Source organism: Amia ocellicauda, chromosome 22, assembly GCF_036373705.1.
Source record: "Amia ocellicauda isolate fAmiCal2 chromosome 22, fAmiCal2.hap1, whole genome shotgun sequence".
Taxonomy (NCBI): domain Eukaryota; kingdom Metazoa; phylum Chordata; class Actinopteri; order Amiiformes; family Amiidae; genus Amia; species Amia ocellicauda.
The window spans coordinates 2,747,206-2,767,205 of record NC_089871.1 but is presented as its reverse complement, the minus strand read 5'-3'; the positions used below and the strand labels follow the sequence as shown (position 1 = coordinate 2,767,205).

General features: G+C 41.7%; 1 long non-coding RNA gene across 1 annotated transcript; it reads left to right on the top strand.

Moving 5' to 3' along the window:
• The first annotated feature begins 4,438 nt into the window (after positions 1 to 4,438).
• On the top strand, positions 4,439 to 19,624 carry LOC136717948 (uncharacterized). Its single transcript, XR_010805247.1, has 4 exons — positions 4,439 to 4,595; positions 11,077 to 11,130; positions 15,533 to 15,639; positions 19,093 to 19,624. It is a non-coding gene; the product is annotated as an uncharacterized LOC136717948 (long non-coding RNA).
• The last annotated feature ends 376 nt before the right edge of the window (positions 19,625 to 20,000 follow it).

Sequence of the window (20,000 nt, the reverse complement as noted above, 5' to 3'; positions counted from 1 at the left end):
GTAATTATAGTTTAGCGTGACGTGTTCTACAGCTGAATTACTCGGCACGGACAAAAGATAAGAGGATGATTTTTTAGGTCGTACAGCTATCCATGTTTCCTGGCTCGCAGACCTTCCTATATAATTCATACTGGCCCTTAATGGGAATTGGCAGAGAGGGATAACAGAGGGAGCATGGATGACAATCTGTCAGTTTTGGCCAGAGCCAGGCTCCTGGGAGTATTTTTTCACTGGTGCTGTTGTGTCACAACCCATTAACTGCTGACCCTACAAAAGTAAAACACACAGTCTTTATGTAATAAACGGAAACCAAACAGAGCTTAATAGACTTTTTTCTCTCTCTTCCCCCAAAAGATGTAGCTCAGAGAATGAGTAATATCCGCTGTGAAGATGATTTTCTTTTTTCTTTCGGTAATCATGGGAATTTAGTGTGCATCTGGGTGGGAGTCGGGGATTGTGTGTCTGTGATTGTACGCAGCGAGGGAGTGATAACTCTCCGAAATTCATACATTTATTATATTATTACCCAGAGGCAAACAACATAATTGTGGGAGAAATGGAGAAAGATATGTGGCCGCAGTCTGCTTGTGGCCGAGACTGTGAGCAAACACAAACCTAAGGTGGTGTGTCAGTGATGTACCAGTTAGCATCCCTCCCCGCCTGCCACTGCCTTTCTCTGTGTCCACTGTCGATGATCTTGGCAGGTTTATTTGTCTCTGCAATGGAAACAAACACCCCTATCAGACTCGAATCAGCCACTAGTCATTAGCAAGTATCACATTCATTCAACGGATGCCATTTAAATTTAAAGACGATACGACAGATGTACCTTGCCTTTCTCTTCGGTGCCTCCACTCAGCAGGTATCAGTTCACCTTAGGCCATATCAGAAACGTTGAACATCCCTGCAAATAACGATATATTATTTTAATGAGGGCAACCCAACTTAAACTGGGGGAGCTGTGTTTTAAATGAGCACGGGTTCATTTCAGGATTTGAGAAAAAAAAAAAGCAGTCGTTCGCTTTATGAAATTCTGGCTGTGAATAGTGGCTGTGAAATTCTCCCCTCCTACTTTTAAAACTCAATTAAGTGGTGCGAGTCTCTATTTCTTGCCCAGTAATTGAATGACACTGCTGCTGTGGCTGACGGAGGCTGCCTGTTCTCAGTTGAGTGTGGAAGCTGTGAATTCGCTGTTTTTGCTGAAATGACAGTAAGACTCAGAGGGTGACAAAAGAAAGAGCCCAGCGATGCAGCAGGAGCAACTCACCGCCTCTGTAAATGTTTGACGGAGCAAATCCACAAGGTGATCATATGGGATTGATATTTTGGAGGGGCAGGATAAGAAGTTGATTGCAAAAGTGTTTTTTAAAGCCAACAGAATGAGTAATCTTCATCATTTTAAATCAGCAGGCTGGGGATGACGTGTTTTCTATAAACTTATATTTTGCTTTTTGTGAATCACATTGAAAGTTTGGTGATTTTTTTTTTCCGCATCTTGGAACGTAGGCCTACACCATATGAAAACTTAGACTGACTGTCCAATCAGAAATCAGAGACACAGCACTTGATGCCAGGCACTACATTTGGTGAGAAATTCCCTGCCAAACGAACAGACATCATTTCCAAATTGTTTTCAATGGGTGTTTGGGGACAAAATGTTTCTGATTTGGTCCAGATAATAATATTGGAAGAATTAGTAGGGGCTTGAAAAAAATCAAAGCAAATTTTGCAAAATGTGCAGAGCGATCTAACGAAGCAGATCTATATTGAGCAAAATATTAAAGACAGAAAACCCACCACAATTGAAAGAAATCCCTGAAGAATCGTATATGATTTTTTTTTTAATATAACATCTCTCTCCAAACAGAAATATTACATCCACTGCTGCAATTTTAAAAGAGGGGGGAAGAGAAAGCCCTGCACATTACATTACAGCTTGCTTTCCATTTTAATTATTTTTTCCAGCCCTGGTGAATGAGATGGGGTTTGTGCATTGTGGCAGCTGCCTCCACCCCCCTTTTAAAACATCCCTCCTTTCCCACCCCCACCATCTTCTCTTTTCCTCTTTTCCAGTGCTCTCCTGGGTGTCTCTCCCCCATTCAGTGGAGTTTAACCCTGTCTTGCTCTCAATAGCTCTGGGGCTGCCAGTTCAGACGGCTGTATCAGGCAGCAGCTGGGAGAGTAGTCCATTGTTGGCAGACATGGAGCCTGGCACACTTACGGATAACCCCCCCTGCGGTTGATCAGAGAGACAGGGCTGTTTCGGGGTCTGTCGTCTGCGTCTTTCGTCTGCTCCCTAAAGGCAAACCCTGGCAATATTTCACGCTCTTTAATTGAGTGGGGATGAAAATGTCACGTGTTCTCATTGCATACGGCTCTCGGTCACTTCAGTTAATCCGCACTTTCCCTGACAGCAGCGGACCGTTCTGTATCCAGTATCATACACACGTGCGTCTTCGAATAATAACGCCATGTGGAAAGAGACTCATATTTCTGAGTTGTCTTTCAGATGGATCGGGAATGGGGGCTTGCACAGCCCAAAGGCATGGAAGGCATTTTGAGGTTTTATTACGAGGGTTTCATATGTGTCCATTCCATGCAAGTCTTCATTGCTTTGGTAGGAGAAATGAAAGAAAGAATACAGCAATTCAGTGGGATACGAACCCGGGGAATCCCATAGATTCGTATCCAAAAGCAAATGTGTGGTATAGGAATGTGGTGGATAAACATAATTTCAGCAATTAGCTCATGGTGTCATTAAATTTATGTTGTTTGCAACATTATCAATTGTGACTTTCTCCTCACCACGATGACAGATTTGGTGTTGCAACCCAGAGCAAGCTGCCCAGTCCAGTGATATGAAAGAGCTCCATATTTGAGTCACTCTGGCAGCTGCCCCAGCCCTCATTAAATCACTTGCAATCAAGCACACTGTCCCACAGGGCGAGTCAGCGGGGCCTCTCAAGGGAGCAGTTCCCGGTCTCCGTCCCGAGCCCTTGCTGCTGCCCCTGGGGGGTGTTAGGGCTGCTCTCTCCGGGCCTAATCCGCTGCCTCCCTTTGTCTCCCTCACAAGCTGACAGCCAGCAGCCATACCGCACCAACCTTGTGGGGGTTACCTCCCGCTAATGAAGCGAATTCGCCTCGCATTAACCTCACGCCATCGAGCACGTCCGAGGTGCACACAGTCGTCCTCCATGACACAGTGTGCATATGGATACCTGCAAGCTTGTAGTAAAATAAATAATTCAGCCATTTTAGTGCAGAGGGGGGACAAAAACAGATTGCTTGTTAACAGATTGCTTGGCTTTGTATCTTTTGTTTGGGCCCTGTTTTGTGATTAAAAATAAAAAATAAACATGGATTTTATTTCATTTGTGAATAGTGTAACAGTTAGATTGGTGGGTTGTTGTTTTGTTATATCAGAATGCATTTATTTATTTTTAAGATGGTGGTTTTTGCTCTGGATTTTAATAAAAAGGAAATGAAGCGTGTTTGTGGAAATTGTATTGATTCATGTAGAAAAAAGGAAGCATTTGCATATTTTCTCAGTTGACTCATGAAAGCAAGTGCACTTACTGACGTATCGAACAGAGCACATGTCAGAAATGATGAGCTGCAGTACTTCCTTATAAATGGGCAACTCCATTTCTCTTTGTTCGTTTTTGTTTCGATAAATGATCAAGCACATACACACCCATACTGTTACATGTCCATGATAGTCATATTTTCTACTAGATATCTGTATGAAAAACTCCAGGTATTGTTCTGCTTATTGCTGTATTTGAACACTAATATTAGAACTGTAAATTCATTTTGTGAGATAACACTTAACCTCAATACAAAGAGATTAATAGATAGAATCTGTGTATATTCCTCTGTGGTACAACTTGGAGGTGAATTCCCAGTCCAGTAGTACAATTTATCTTTGTAATGTATCTGCGGGTTGTGTTTTGTCTCAGGTATTAGTGTGTGTGCATACTTGGTGTCTCCCATATCTCCATGGAATTATATCTCCCCCTGTTGGCTATTGTGGGAAATACAGCCCAGCCATGAAATAAATAATTGTAATATGAAGTATGTTGGAAAGTGTCAGTGTGCACAGTTTCACTCACTATTCTTTAGGCTTGGCAAAACATATTTAACTCAAGTGTTACTAAATTCCTTCTTTGGCAAAACATTTTCAGGTTGATTTAGTGTTGTTTTGTTTGTTTTATTTTTTATCTATTCCTGTCTAAATAACATTTTTACCCCAGAACGTCATGTCATCAGACTTTTAAACAGTCACTGTTGGGAGCATTGCTTATGTACTATTATTTAGGGAAGATGGGAAATAGAGTGTATCTTTTATAAACAAATATCTGCAAATGAACAGAATGGAATGGAAATGTTGATTACGTATATTTTTGTCTTCCTAGATACTGAGGAATGCATCACATCATCATATTTATAGTTCCACATCCTCATTCTGGGGTCTTAATATTGCACTCCTGTTCAGTCTGCAGGCAGATTCTTCCTCAGTTTTCAGTGGATTAGTACACAAGAACAGCAAAATGAAGAAACACTTGACGTCCACAGACTGACGGAAACAATTGTATGTAAGTGAAATAAAAGTCTACATGGTCTTTAAATATTCCTGTGATATATTGCTGTGTATTTAATTAGGAAACATTGAAATTTAAGCTTGGTTTGCATTAATATGTTTTATTAAGGTAACAAAAATGTATATCAGTATACAGTGGCTCTCAAACGTATTGCACATTTTTCTAAATGAATTACAAATTCAAAACATAAAATAATTGAATGCATAAGTAATCACCCCCTTTGCTATGACACACCTGATTGAGCTGTGGAGAAGGCAATTGTCTTTAGAAGTCATGTAATTAGTTGAATGGAGTCCAGCTCTGTGCAATTAAGATGTGTCACACGATTTCAGGTTAAATATACCCGTCTCTGGGAGGTTCCGCAGTTGGTTAATACAATTCCTGACAAAAAGTACATCAGATCCGGAATAAGGTTCTTCAAAAGCACCAATCAGGTAGGATATAAGAACATTTCCAAGGCATTGAATATCCACAGTAAAGTCCATTTTTAAGAAATGGAGAGAATATGGCACAACTGCCTAGATCAGGCCGTCCTCAAAAACTGAGAATCCGGGTGAGAAGGGCACTAGTCAGGGAGGCCACCAAGAGGCCTATGGCAATGCTAGAGGAGTTATAGACTTGCACGGCTGAGCGGGGAGACACTGTGCAGACTGCAACAATAGTCTGGGTGCTTCACAAAAGTGGCCTATATGGGAGAGAAGAAAACTCACCTCAAAAGTCGTCTAGAGTTTGCCAGAAGGCATGTGGGAGACTCTGAGACCAAGTGGAGGAAGATTCTCTGGTCTGATGAGACCGAAATAGAGCTTTTTGGCCTCAACGCTAAGCGCTACATTTGGCGCAAGCCTAACACCGCACATCATCCCGAGAACACCATCCCTACCGTTAAGCATGGTGGTGGCAGCATCATGCTATGGGGATGCTTCTCTGGACAATGACCACAAACATACAGCAAAAGCCACACTGGAGTAGCTTAAAAAAAAAAGGTCAATGGCCTGGAGTGGCCCAGTCAAAGCCTGGTCCTCAATCCAATTGAGAAAATGTGGAAAGAGTTTAAAATTGCTGTTCACTAAAGGTCCCCATCCAACTTGATGGAGCATGAGCAATTTTGCAAAGAAGAATTGTCAAAAACTGCTGTGTCCAGGTGTGCAAAGCTGGTAGAGACTTATCCACATAGACTCATGGCTGTACTTGCTGCCAAAGGTGCCTCTACCAAATATTGACTGAAGGGGGTGATTACTTAATTTAGAACAATTGCAGATTATATTTTTCACTTTGACATTATGGACATTTTCTGTGTTGATCAGTGGCAAACACTCCTGATTAAATCAATTCTGATTTAATGTTGTAACACAATGAAATGTGGAAAAGTCCAAGGGGGGTGAACACTTTTGAGATCCACTGTATATTGTAACATGGCCCGGGGTCGAGTGATAGAGGCGCGATATATTTCAGCCTGCATCTTTCACTTCCTCACTGTCAGGACTGCAGATCAAGTAAAGGACTACAAACTCCGGAGGAGGGACACACAGTGGGGAAACGGGTATATCACCAGTCCAATGATATAAATACCTGCCAGCTTCACCTCTAGGCATCTCAGTACCGAACCACGAGAAAGGACAAGGGATAGAGACAAAAATAGTAGAAAATGTTTTTTGAGAAGAATTTTACCGACCTACGAACCCTGCTTTGGATCTGAACATTAATTTGGGCACTGATCCCCACTTGTATGAGAAACCTGCTCCCGGAGAATCACTAATAGCCAACTGTTGACCACAAGATCACCTTTGCCGTTTGTACTGTTGTTCACATTAGCAATCAGCCAGCCATCATAGCTGTGGGAAAACACTCAAGCTTAGCTATTTGTCCATCAAAGAGCTAGTAGTCATTTTCCCTGATACATTTTATTTGACAGGTCGATATTCTTTGATAAAGCTCTCTAGTTTCAGTCTTAAGCCGTGAAAATTACCTTTGCATACACACACATACATACACTCACCTAAAGGATTATTAGGAACACCATACTAATACTGTGTTTGACCCCCTTTCGCCTTCAGAACTGCCTTAATTCTACGTGGCATTGATTCAACAAGGTGCTGAAAGCATTCTTTAGAAATGTTGGCCCATATTGATAGGATAGCATCTTGCAGTTGATGGAGATTTGTGGGATGCACATCCAGGGCACGAAGCTCCCGTTCCACCACATCCCAAAGATGCTCTATTGGGTTGAGATCTGGTGACTGTGGGGGCCAGTTTAGTACAGTGAACTCATTGTCATGTTCAAGAAACCAATTTGAAATGATTCGACCTTTGTGACATGGTCCTGCTGGAAGTAGCCATCAGAGGATGGGTACATGGTGGTCATAAAGGGATGGACATGGTCAGAAACAATGCTCAGGTAGGCCGTGGCATTTAAACGATGCCCAATTGGCACTAAGGGGCCTAAAGTGTGCCAAGAAAACATCCCCCACACCATTACACCACCACCACCAGCCTGCACAGTGGTAACAAGGCATGATGGATCCATGTTCTCATTCCGTTTACACCAAATTCTGACTCTACCATCTGAATGTCTCAACAGAAATCGAGACTCATCAGACAAGGCAACATTTTTCCAGTCTTCAACTGTCCAATTTTGGTGAGCTTGTGCAAATTGTAGCCTCTTTTTCCTATTTGTAGTGGAGATGAGTGGTACCCGGTGGGGTCTTCTGCTGTTGTAGCCCATCCGCCTCAAGGTTGTACGTGTTGTGGCTTCACAAATGCTTTGCTGCATACCTCGGTTGTAACGAGTGGTTATTTCAGTCAAAGTTGCTCTTCTATCAGCTTGAATCAGTCGGCCCATTCTCCTCTGACCTCTAGCATCAACAAGGCATTTTCGCCCACAGGACTGCCGCATACTGGATGTTTTTCCCTTTTCACACCATTCTTTGTAAACCCTAGAAATGGTTGTGCGTGAAAATCCCAGTAACTGAGCAGATTGTGAAATACTCAGACCGGCCCGTCTGGCACCAACAACCATGCCACGCTCAAAATTGCTTAAATCACCTTTCTTTCCCATTCAGACATTCAGTTTGGAGTTCAGGAGATTGTCTTGACCAGGACCACACCCCTAAATGCATTGAAGCAACTGCCATGTGATTGGTTGGTTAGATAATTGCATTAATGAGAAATTGAACAGGTGTTCCTAATATTCCTTTAGGTGAGTGTATGTATATGCAGTGCCTTACAAATTAATTCAGACCCCTAACCAATTTCCTCATATTGTTGAATTACATATGGTACATTGAAATTTTGTTCTGTTTGATATTTTATTTTAAAACACTGAAACTCAACATCTATTATTGTAAGGTGACATTGGTTTTATCTTTGTAAGAAAAAATTCAAACTGAAATATGTTGCTTGCATAAGCAAAAGTATTCATCCCATGTGATGTGAAAGCTCCCAGTTTACACAGATGAAAGAAATTGCCCTAACGAGGACAAAATTACCTGATCGTTGGCCTCCACCTGTGAGCCATTAAAGTTTGTCGTTACATTGTCTGGATTAAAACCCTGCTATTGAAGGGTCATTGGTCATGCTGTGACTCTGAAGGAAAATGAAGACCAAAGAGCATTCTACAGAATTTAAATAAATACAAATGCATAGATAAGGATAAAGGATACTATCCATGTGTTTGGATATCCCAGGGATCAGGAAGTGGAAGCTGCATCTCACCACCCAGGTACTGCCAAGAAAAGGCCGTCCCTCAAAACCCAGCACTCAAACAAGAAGGAGACTTGTGAGAGAAGCCACAGAGGCCAACAATCACTCTGAAGGAGCTACAGAGTTCGGTGTCTGGGAGTGGAGCAGTGGTGCACCTGTCAGACTTATCAAGAGCTCTGCATAGCCCTGTCCTGTATGGTAGGGTGGCAAGAAAGAAGCCTTTACTCAAAAAGTACCATCTGAAAGCACGTCTGGAGTTCGCCAGAAAGCATGAGAGCTGCGATGCGGGAAAAGGTTTTATGATCTGATGAGACCAAGATAGAGCTTTTTGACCAAAACTCAAAGCGCTATGTGTGGTGCATACCTAACACTGCCCACGCCTCAAGACACACCATCCCTACAGTAAAGTATGGTGGTGGCAGCATCATGCAGTGGGGATGCTTCTCATCAGCATGGACTGGGCATCTTGTTACAATTGAAGGATGGATGGATGGAGCAAAATACAGGGAAATACAGCAAGAGAACCTTCTTCAGTCTGCTAAAAAAGGTTTGGGAGGAAATATACTTTTCAGCAGGACAATGATCTCAAGCACAAGGCCAAACCAACAATGTAGTGGCTGAAGAACAAACATGTGAGTATCCTACATTGGCCCAGTCAAAGTCTCAATCCTGTTGAGAATCTTTGGCACTATTTGAAAATTGTGGTCCACAAGTGATGTCCAAACAACCTGGAGCAAATCTGCCAAGAAGAATCAGACAGAATCCCTCTGACACTGTGTGCAAAGCTGGTACAGTGAGGGGAAAAAGTTTTTGATCCCCTGCTGATTTTGTACGTTTGCCCACTGACAAAGAAATGATCAGTCTATAATTTTAATGGTAGGTGTATTTTAACAGTGAGAGACAGAATAACAGCAACAAAATCCAGAAAAACGCATTTCAAAAAAGTTATACATTGATTTGCATGTTAATGAGGGAAATAAGTATTTGACCCCTTCGACTTAGTACTTGGTGGCAAAACCCTTGTTGGCAATCACAGAGGTCAGACGTTTCTTGTAGTTGGCCACCAGGTTTGCACACATCTCGGGAGGGATTTTGTCCCACTCCTCTTTGCAGATCCTCTCCAAGTCATTAAGGTTTCGAGGCTGACGTTTGGCAACTCGAACCTTCAGCTCCCTCCACAGATTTTCTATGGGATTAAGGTCTGGAGACTGGCTAGGCCACTCCAGGACCTTAATGTGCTTCTTCTTGAGCCACTCCTTTGTTGCCTTGGCTGTGTGTTTTGGGTCATTGTCATGCTGGAATACCCATCCACGACCCATTTTCAATGCCCTGGCTGAGGGAAGGAGGTTCTCACCCAAGATTTGACGGTACATGGCCCCGTCCATCGTCCCTTTGATGCGGTGCAGTTGTCCTGTCCCCTTAGCAGAAAACACCCCCAAAGCATAATGTTTCCACCTCCATGTTTGACGGTGGGGATGGTGTTCTTGGGGTCATAGGCAGCATTCCTCCTCCTCCAAACACAGCGAGTTGAGTTGATGCCAAAGAGCTCGATTTTGGTCTCATCTGACCACAACACTTTCACCCAGTTCTCCTCAGAATCATTCAGATGTTCATTGGCAAACTTCAGAAGGGCCTGTACATGTGCTTTCTTGAGCAGGGGGACCTTGCGGGCGCTGCAGGATTTCAGTCCTTCACGGCGTAGTGTGTTACCAATTGTTTTCTTGGTGACTATGGTCCCAGCTGCCTTGAGATCATTAACAAGATCCTCCCGTGTAGTTCTGGGCTGATTCCTCACCGTTCTCATGATCATTGAAACTCCACGAGGTGAGATCTTGCATGGAGCCCCAGACCGAGGGAGACTGACAGTTATTTTGTGTTTCTTCCATTTGCGAATAATCGCACCAACTGTTGTCACCTTCTCACCAAGCTGCTTGGCGATGGTCTTGTAGCCCATTCCAGCCTTGTGTAGGTCTACAATCTTGTCCCTGACATCCTTGGACAGCTCTTTGGTCTTGGCCATGGTGGAGAGTTTGGAATCTGATTGATTGATTGCTTCTGTGGACAGGTGTCTTTTATACAGGTAACGAGCTGAGATTAGGAGCACTCCCTTTAAGAGAGAGCTCCTAATCTCAGCTCGTTACCTGTATAAAAGACAGCTGGGAGCCAGAAATCTTGCTGATTGATAGGGGATCAAATACTTATTTCACTCATTAACATGCAAATCAATTTATAACTTTTTTGAAATGCGTTTTTCTGGATTTTTGTTGCTGTTATTCTGTCTCTCACTGCTAAAATACACCTACCATTAAAATTATAGACTGATCATTTCTTTGTCAGTGGGCAAACGTACAAAATCAGCAGGGGATCAAATACTTTTTTTCCTCACTGTACATGCCTTCACCAAAATACTTTTTTCTTACAAATATTTCCCAACATAAAACCAGTGTCACTTTACAATAATTGATTTTGAGTTTCAGTATTTTAAAATAAGATGTCAAACAGAACTAAACTGCAATGTGCCAACTGTAATTCAATAATGAGAGAATTGATCAGGGGTCTGAATACACTTCCAAGGCACTGTATGATATCCCACATTGTAAAAGGAACGGAAATGTTGGTTATGAAATATATTTTTGGCTCCTATAGTAACTGAATATGGAAGTTTTCCACAGCTGTAGATCACCACATCATCAGATTTATAGCTCCCGTCATTCTGGGTGAGCCCACATTTGTTTATAATTTGACTGACTCTCGCTTCCTGATATTTCTTTTTCAGGGGGAACTCAGAGGAAAAGCAAGGAGATTAAATCCATAATTATACGAATTATTGGTGAGTAGAAACAGTTTTCCTTTACAAGTAACATCTAACAATGTCAAACTTCTTTCCATTTTTTAACTATATAAAAAAAAGGTGGAACCAGTGTTTTTTTTTAACCGAAGGGGATGTGCAATGTTATTGGCCTTCCAAGTTCAGAAAATTCCAGAAGCAGTCCTTTCAGGATTGTGCCTTCGTTTGATTACAGCCGAGTAACAACATTTGACATGATTCTTAACGCCAGAAAATAGATCGTTGGTTTCATCTGTAAAACCTCATTTGGATGACTTTTTGCAAAGGATTCATACTACATGTTTCACGTGTCAACGTTGCTTAATTAAAAAAACAAAAAATATTGACCGTCTGACAGGAAGTAGCAAGTTGCCGTGCTTTCACATGTGAGAGTCATCATGACGGTCCCATTTATCGATGAAGGAACAGCAGAGGTGGGAGATTTTTGATGAATTTTGGGGTTCATTGGATTAACATCTTGAGAACAAGTTCCCTAAAGCTTCAGTTGTGAGGTTTTCTTACAGTCTAACGTATTATGTAGTCTCACCAGTGTGGTTTATCTAAACTGTTATTTAAGCGTGTTTGGATCTGTGTTACCATGTTTCACTGTAGTGTTGTGGATTTTGTGGTGTCTGTGGAAGAATTTGCTTAATACATGTGAATCATTTACTCTTCCAGCAGAGCACATGTTGTGGGGCTTGAGAAAAATGAGTTTTGGAGATTGCGTACAATTACATACTTTCTAGATGCATTGGCAAGTTTTTATTCCAGATTCTTGAAACACATTTTTTAATCGCGCATTCCAAAGCCAGCAGAAAGCGTGAACTAAATTATAATATTCCAATTTAAATTGTTATTTTTAGCTAACCAAATAGCATTGTAATGTGAACTTTGAATAATATGATGTGGTAACACCAAGTTGTAGACCCCAGGGGGTGTTGTCAAAACATGGTAAAGTAATTTTATAAAATTACATTTATTAAACTACATTCCAGAGAAACAGTATTAATAAACAGGATTATTAGGAACACCTGTTCAATTTCTCATTAATGCAATTATCTAACCAACCAATCACATGGCAGTTGCTTCAATGCATTTAGGGGTGTGGTCCTGGTCAAGACAATCTCCTGAACTCCAAACTGAATGTCTGAATGGGAAAGAAAGGTGATTTAAGCAATTTTGAGCGTGGCATGGTTGTTGGTGCCAGACGGGCCGGTCTGAGTATTTCACAATCTGCTCAGTTACTGGGATTTTCACGCACAACCATTTCTAGGGTTTACAAAGAATGATGTGAAAAGGGAAAAACATCCAGTATGCGGCAGTCCTGTGGGCGAAAATGCCTCGTTGATGCTAGAGGTCAGAGGAGAATGGGCCGACTGATTCAAGCTGATAGAAGAGCAACTTTGACTGAAATAACCACTCGTTACAACCAAGGTATGCAGCAAACGATTTGTGAAGCCACAACACGTACAACCTTGAGGCGGATGGGCTACAACAGCAGAAGACCCCACCGGGTACCACTCATCTCCACTACAAATAGGAAAAAGAGGCTACAATTTGCACAAGCTCACCAAAATTGGACAGTTGAAGACTGGAAAAATGTTGCCTGGTCTGATGAGTCTCGATTTCTGTTGAGACATTCATATGGTAGAGTCAGAATTTGGCGTAAACAGAATGAGAACATGGATCCATCATGCCTTGTTACCACTGTGCAGGCTGGTGGTGGTGGTGTAATGGTGTGGGGGATGTTTTCTTGGCACACTTTAGGCCCCTTAGTGCCAATTGGGCATCGTTTAAATGCCACGGCCTACCTGAGCATTGTTTCTGACCATGTCCATCCCTTTATGACCAGCATGTACCCATCCTCTGATGGCTACTTCCAGCAGGATAATGCACCATGTCACAAAGGTCGAATCATTTCTAATTGGTTTCTTGAACATGACAATGAGTTCACTGTACTAAACTGGCCCCCACAGTCACCAGATCTCAACCCAATAGAGCATCTTTGGGATGTGGTGGAACGGGAGCTTCGTGCCCTGGATGTGCATCCCACAAATCTCCATCAACTGCAAGATGCTATCCTATCAATATGGGCCAACATTTCTAAAGAATGCTTTCAGCACCTTGTTGAATCAATGCCACGTAGAATTAAGGCAGTTCTGAAGGCGAAAGGGGGTCAAACACAGTATTAGTATGGTGTTCCTAATAATCCTTTAGGTGAGTGTATGTATGTGTGTGTATGCAAAGGTAATTTTGACTGGGCCACTCCAGGCCATTGACCTTTTTTTTTAAGCTACTCCAGTGTGGCTTTTGCTGTATGTTTGTGGTCATTGTCCAGAGAAGCATCCCCATAGCATGATGCTGCCACCACCGTGCTTAACGGTAGGGATGGTGTTCTCGGGATGATGTGCGGTGTTAGGCTTGCGCCAAATGTAGCGCTTAGCGCTGAGGCCAAAAAGCTCTATTTCGGTCTCATCAGACCAGAGAATCTTCCTCCACTTGGTCTCAGAGTCTCCCACATGCCTTCTGGCAAACTCTAGACGACTTTTGAGGTGAGTTTTCTTCTCTCCCATATAGGCCACTTTTGTGAAGCACCCAGACTATTGTTGCAGTCTGCACAGTGTCTCCCCGCTCAGCCGTGCAAGTCTATAACTCCTCTAGCATTGCCATAGGCCTCTTGGTGGCCTCCCTGACTAGTGCCCTTCTCACCCGGATTCTCAGTTTTTGAGGACGGCCTGATCTAGGCAGTTGTGCCATATTCTCTCCATTTCTTAAAAATGGACTTTACTGTGGATATTCAATGCCTTGGAAATGTTCTTATATCCTACCTGATTGGTGCTTTTGATGAACCTTATTCCGGATCTGATGTACTTTTTGTCAGGAATTGTATTAACCAACTGCGGAACCTCCCAGAGACGGGTATATTTAACCTGAAATCGTGTGACACATCTTAATTGCACAGAGCTGGACTCCATTCAACTAATTACATGACTTCTAAAGACAATTGCCTTCACCACAGCTCAATCAGGTGTGTCATAGCAAAGGGGGTGATTACTTATGCATTCAATTATTTTATGTTTTGAATTTGTAATTCATTTAGAAAAATGTGCAATACGTTTGAGAGCCACTGTATACTGATATACATTTTTGTTACCTTAATAACACATATTAATGCAAACCAAGCTTAAATTTCAATGTTTCCTAATTAAATACACAGCAATATATCACAGGAATATTTAAAGACCATGTAGACTTTTATTTCACTTACATACAATTGTTTCCGTCAGTCTGTGGACGTCAAGTGTTTCTTCATTTTGCTGTTCTTGTGTACTAATCCACTGAAAACTGAGGAAGAATCTGCCTGCAGACTGAACAGGAGTGCAATATTAAGACCCCAGAATGAGGATGTGGAACTATAAATATGATGATGTGATGCATTCCTCAGTATCTAGGAAGACAAAAATATACGTAATCAACATTTCCATTCCATTCTGTTCATTTGCAGATATTTGTTTATAAAAGATACACTCTATTTCCCATCTTCCCTAAATAATAGTACATAAGCAATGCTCCCAACAGTGACTGTTTAAAAGTCTGATGACATGACGTTCTGGGGTAAAAATGTTATTTAGACAGGAATAGATAAAAAATAAAACAAACAAAACAACACTAAATCAACCTGAAAATGTTTTGCCAAAGAAGGAATTTAGTAACACTTGAGTTAAATATGTTTTGCCAAGCCTAAAGAATAGTGAGTGAAACTGTGCACACTGACACTTTCCAACATACTTCATATTACAATTATTTATTTCATGGCTGGGCTGTATTTCCCACAATAGCCAACAGGGGGAGATATAATTCCATGGAGATATGGGAGACACCAAGTATGCACACACACTAATACCTGAGACAAAACACAACCCGCAGATACATTACAAAGATAAATTGTACTACTGGACTGGGAATTCACCTCCAAGTTGTACCACAGAGGAATATACACAGATTCTATCTATTAATCTCTTTGTATTGAGGTTAAGTGTTATCTCACAAAATGAATTTACAGTTCTAATATTAGTGTTCAAATACAGCAATAAGCAGAACAATACCTGGAGTTTTTCATACAGATATCTAGTAGAAAATATGACTATCACGAAAGGGGGTCAAACACAGTATTAGTATGGTGTTCCTAATAATCCTTTAGGTGAGTGTATATATATATATATATATATATATATATATATATATATATATATATATATATTTTTTTTTTTTTTTTTTTATATATTTATTTATTTATTTATTTATTTTAACTGACTAAATGGTTCAAATCCATAATCGAAAAATGTTACAAGTCAGGCTTTGTATAAAGAAACCAATAATAATACAAATATACTCCATCCTGCAGGTACCAGTGCCTTGTGTTGATGATCCATATGGCATTAACGATGTGGTGCTTTACGGTGATGTCTCCGTGCCAGTGAAGGACATTTACCCAGAACAACTAGAATATGTGTGAGTGTTCGTTCTTCGTCTGTCGCATTGTCTGGAGCTCCGACAGCCCAACATATGTATCTGTCATTCAGCTTGAAAGCTGAATATAAAATTAATTGAATATACCGGGCAGAATAATGCCCCCTTTTGAACATTTGCCCTCCCTCAACTCAGTCAAAAAATCTCTATGAATGTAATGTAATTTATAACCATTGTATAATAATGTATGAGGAGCAAAGATTAGAAATATATTTACAGTAAAAAAAACATGTTTATTTTAGTAAAATATAACAATCAACAACCCCTCTTCCCGTCTAACAATGTCCAAGATCTGCTGTAATGGCCTGCAGTTGTTGATCTATGTTGTGTTTTCCTGCTAGTTAAACACAACAAAACTATCTATTAAAATCAAATACAGTGAGGGAAAAAAAGTATTTGATCCCCTGCTGATTTTGTACGTTTGCCCACTGACAAAGAAATGATCAGTCTATAATTTTAATGGTAGGTGTATTTTAACAGTGAGAGACAACAAAATCCAGAAAAACGCATTTCAAAAAAGTTATAAATTGATTTGCATGTTAATGAGTGAAATAAGTATTTGATCCCCTATCAATCAGCAAGATTTCTGGCTCCCAGGTGTCTTTTATACAGGTAACGAGCTGAGACTCTCTTAAAGGGAGCGCTCCTAATCTCAGCTCGTTACCTGTATAAAAGACACCTGTCCACAGAAGCAATCAATCAATCAGATTCCAAACTCTCCACCATGGCCAAGACCAAAGAGCTGTCCAAGGATGTCAGGGACAAGATTGTAGACCTACACAAGGCTGGAATGGGCTACAAGACCATCGCCAAGAAGCTGGGTGAGAAGGTGACAACAGTTGGTGCGATTATTCGCAAATGGAAGAAACACAAAATAACTGTCAGTCTCCCTCGGTCTGGGGCTCCATGCAAGATCTCACCTCGTGGAGTTTCAATGATCATGAGAACGGTGAGGAATCAGCCCAGAACTACATGGGAGGATCTTGTTAATGATCTCAAGGCAGCTGGGACCACAGTCACCAAGAAAACAATTGGTAACACACTACGCCGTGAAGGACTGAAATCCTGCAGCGCCCGCAAGGTCCCCCTGCTCAAGAAAGCACATGTACAGGCCCGTCTGAAGTTTGCCAATGAACAACTGAATGATTCAGAGGAGAACTGGGTGAAAGTGTTGTGGTCAGATGAGACCAAAATCGAGCTCTTTGGCATCAACTCAACTCGCCGTGTTTGGAGGAGGAGGAATGCTGCCTATGACCCCAAGAACACCATCCCCACCGTCAAACATGGAGGTGGAAACATTATGCTTTGGGGGTGTTTTTCTGCTAAGGGGACAGGACAACTGCACCGCATCAAAGGGAGGATGGACGGGGCCATGTACCGTCAGATCTTGAGTGAGAACCTCCTTCCCTCAGCCAGGGCATTGAAAATGGGTCGTGGATGGGTATTCCAGCATGACAATGACCCAAAACACACAGCCAAGGCAACAAAGGAGTGGCTCAAGAAGAAGCACATTAAGGTCCTGGAGTGGCCTAGCCAGTCTCCAGACCTTAATCCCATAGAAAATCTGTGGAGGGAGCTGAAGGTTCGAGTTGCCTTACGTCAGCCTCGAAACCTTAATGACTTGGAGAGGATCTGCAAAGAGGAGTGGGACAAAATCCCTCCTGAGATGTGTGCAAACCTGGTGGCCAACTACAAGAAACGTCTGACCTCTGTGATTGCCAACAAGGGTTTTGCCACCAAGTACTAAGTCAAAGGGGTCAAATACTTATTTCCCTCATTAACATGCAAATCAATGTATAACTTTTTTGAAATGCGTTTTTCTGGATTTTTTTGTTGTTATTCTGTCTCTCACTGTTAAAATACACCTACCATTAAAATTATAGACTGATCATTTCTTTGTCAGTGGGCAAACGTACAAAATCAGCAGGGGATCAAATACTTTTTTCCCCCATTGTATACATTGTGTGAAACTTTCACCACTGGCATTTAAGTGTCCTGAAACATTGTTGGTAACTGAAGATTTTTAAATACTGGTGACTTTCAATTTGGCACTGTCATACGATGCCACCTTTCCAACAAGACAGCTCGTCAAATTTCTGCCCTGCTAGAGCTGCCCCGGTCAACTGTAAGTGCTGTTATTGTGGAAACGTCTAGGAGCAACAACAGCTCAGCCACAAAGTGGTCGGCCACACAAGCTCACAGAACGGGACCCCTGATTTCTGAAGCACATAGTGCGTAAAAATCATCTGTCCTCGGTTGCAACAATCACTATCAAGTTCCAAACTGCCTCTAGAAGCAACGTCAGCAAAAGAAGTGTTAATCGGGAGATTCATGAAATGGGTTTGTGTGGCCGAGCAGCTACACACATGCTTAAGATCACCGTGCGCGATGCCAAGCCTTGGCTGGAGTGGTGGAAAGCTCGCCACCATTGGACCCTGGAGCTGTGGAAACACGTTCTCTGGAGTGATGGATCACGCCTCACCATCTGACAGTCCAACGGACGAATCTGGGTTTGGAGGATGCCAGGAGAACGCTACCTGCCCGAATGCATAGTGCCAACTGTAAAGTTTGGAAGAGGAAGAATGATGGTCTGGGGCTGTTTTTATTGGTTTGTGCTCAGACCCCTTAGTTCCACTGAAGGGAAATCTTAACCCTACAGCATACAATTACATTGTAGATGATTTTGTGCTTCCAAATTCGTGGCAATGGTTTGGGGAGGCCCTCTCCTGTTTCAGCAGGACAATGCCCCCGTGCACAAAGCAAGGTCCATACAGAAATGGTCTGTTGAGATCGATGTAGAAGAACTTGACTGGCCTGCACAGAGCCCTGACCTCAACCCCATCGAACACCTTTGGGATGAATTGGAACGCTGACTGTGAGCCAGACCTGATCACCCAACTTCAGTGCCTGACCTCACTGATGCTCTTGTGGCTGAATGGAAGCAGTTCCCCGCAACAATGTTCCAGCATCTAGTGGACAACCTTCCCAGGAGAGTGGAGGCTGTAATAGCAGCAAAAGGGGGACCAATGCCATATTAATGCCCAATGTTTAGAATGAGATGTTTGACGAGCAGGTGTCCACATACTTCTTGCCATGTAGTGTATCAGTGTATTAGCTCAATAGTTCAATTACAGTCCAAAACTAAACATAATGCCCTTCAGTTAAACTAGATCTGATGTTCGCATCTAAGTGATAGAATTGAATCCTATGAATTGACGACCTGGTGAACTGGCCTTTCACTAATATGACCCACAGGCAATCAGTGAGCCACAGGAGAGACTAATGCACAGCTAGCACTTAGCACTCACTTTCTGTATCAGGAGTGACAAATAAGATTCACAGTCTTTTGCTTACAATCAGTTAGCCAGCTAGGTAGAAGGTGGGAGTATTTTGCCAGTGCTGACACAAAATATTTTAATTGTTTTTGCCTTTCAGAGCGGAGCTGCAGGCTGAAGATGAAGTGTGAGTGGACAGGAGCAAAATATGCAAAAGAAAAGTATAATAATAGGATTGTGTCAGTCTGGACTGTCAGTTGGGGTGGAGCCCCTCACCTTGCTCACCTACCTAATGCCAGAATCAACCAATCAGGGGCTGAAGACCCTGTAGGTATTAGGGGAGGTGTTCTCACCTAAAGAACACCTGATTTGATCTGATCTGTTCCAAGAAGCATCATTTGTATTTAGGAACTGTGTTCTCTTTGATGGGTTATGACTGATTGCATTCAATACCTGAGTGTGCGTGTGAGTGTTAGCTGTCGCAGTGAGTGGAGTCAATCAACCACCAGGACGGTATAAAGGAAGATTTGTTTGTTACACAATGTTATGTAAATATGTATCAATGGAAAGTGTAATATAAGAAATGTTAAATGAAGTTCCTATTTTAAATTAAGTTTGTTTTGTTGTTGTAAGATTAGTGGTTTGACTTTTTTGAACACACATATGAGTCTTTAAGCTACTAAGATGTAAAGATGTGTATTATTATTATTTTTTTAATAAAAAGTATTTCTATGAATTCCACTGTTGTTTGTTTGTATGTTTTGTGTGGATGATTCAGTAGCAGCACACTTTGAAGACATCTTCTGTTATCATGGATAAATAAGGGGCACTGCCTTTACTCATTCGGTTGCATCTTCTGTAACCCACTACACACTGTGTAAATGTGCACTAAAGCCTTACAGTTCTGTGCAGTTTGAGAACGGAATAAAAGTGTTGAATGTGAGTCAACAAAATAGCGACTATGATGTTATACAGCACTGCCAATAATTAAATACATATCTAAAGTAATTGTAAAGACAATTAAACAGACAGCACAAAGAAATAAACCATTCACAAATAACCTCAAAC